We start from the raw sequence: 1,155 nt of genomic DNA on the forward strand, positions 1-1,155 counted from the left end.
TCCCGAAAAAGTGAGTACCATTCTATGATGTGTTCTGAATCCTTGTAATTCTTTATTAACTTACCTTTTGGAAGCTGCGGAAAAAAGGTCCACTTTAAGTCTGCAATTGTATGGTTAAACACTTAATCTTTATCATTTGTTAACATAAAAAACACTGTACCAACTATGGCGCACTTGCAGGGGCAGGCAATAGAGTGTCATCTAGTGTATTTCGAACAATGAAACAATACGCAATGAGTGTGATCGGAGCTTGCTTGAATCGTTACAAGAAACACGAAGTCCAGCATTTTACAAGGTAACCTTCTTATAACGTTCATTATTCAAGGCCTGTATTATACAATGTAATAGATCTGCTCACAAACTAGTTTTGTTACTCATAGAGCAAAGGAGGGAATAACAGACTCTATAGATGAAAACGAAGGCACCAATGAAGCTGTTATCACACCGGTTGAAACAGCCACAAAACAGATCGATGATTCCAGTACCACAGTCAGTGAAACGACGACTGGTTTGAGCCGCCCCTGGTTTACAGGTAGGAATACTCGTATTATCTGCAGTTTACGTTGTGATTTGTTGTAGTAAAATTCTCTAACCTGAAAGTGTTTAATTATTTGAGAGATATGATTCATTCGTTTATGCTCTTGGGTGTTTTCACACAGACGATACGAGCACATCAGAAACGGACTCGGCAAGCACTATGTACTCATACGACGTCGAACGTCTCCGACAACTTGCAGCCTCTATTCGAAAAAAAGGAGCAAAAGTAAATCCAAGAGCCAAGAAGGCAACTAACGCAAGAGGTATTGTGAGAAGAAAAACTGCAATTCCCGGTCATCAAGCATCGAAGGTAAACCCAATTTAAAACTTTTTTTCCAAATATTGGATTTGATGCGTTATGGCTAAGCTAAAACCAAAAACAATTTTGTAAGCTGTTTTTCAACTAGTAACTGCGAACGTTTTTTAATGTCGAAATAGATTGAAAACATACCCACTTTCTTCTTTTCTGTAAGAAGCATACTATACGCCTCTAACTTAAAGCATATCAAGCCCTAATTTTTATACAAACACAGGTTCAATTCACACTTCCTAGCAGTAAAGACGGCTCTGAGAGGGCAGACGCCGATTCGGAGATAAAAGAAGACGTCGAAGGAGGTC

The sequence above is a fragment of the Ciona intestinalis genome, unplaced genomic scaffold (assembly GCF_000224145.3).
Source record: "Ciona intestinalis unplaced genomic scaffold, KH HT001241.1, whole genome shotgun sequence".
NCBI lineage: Eukaryota > Metazoa > Chordata > Ascidiacea > Phlebobranchia > Cionidae > Ciona > Ciona intestinalis.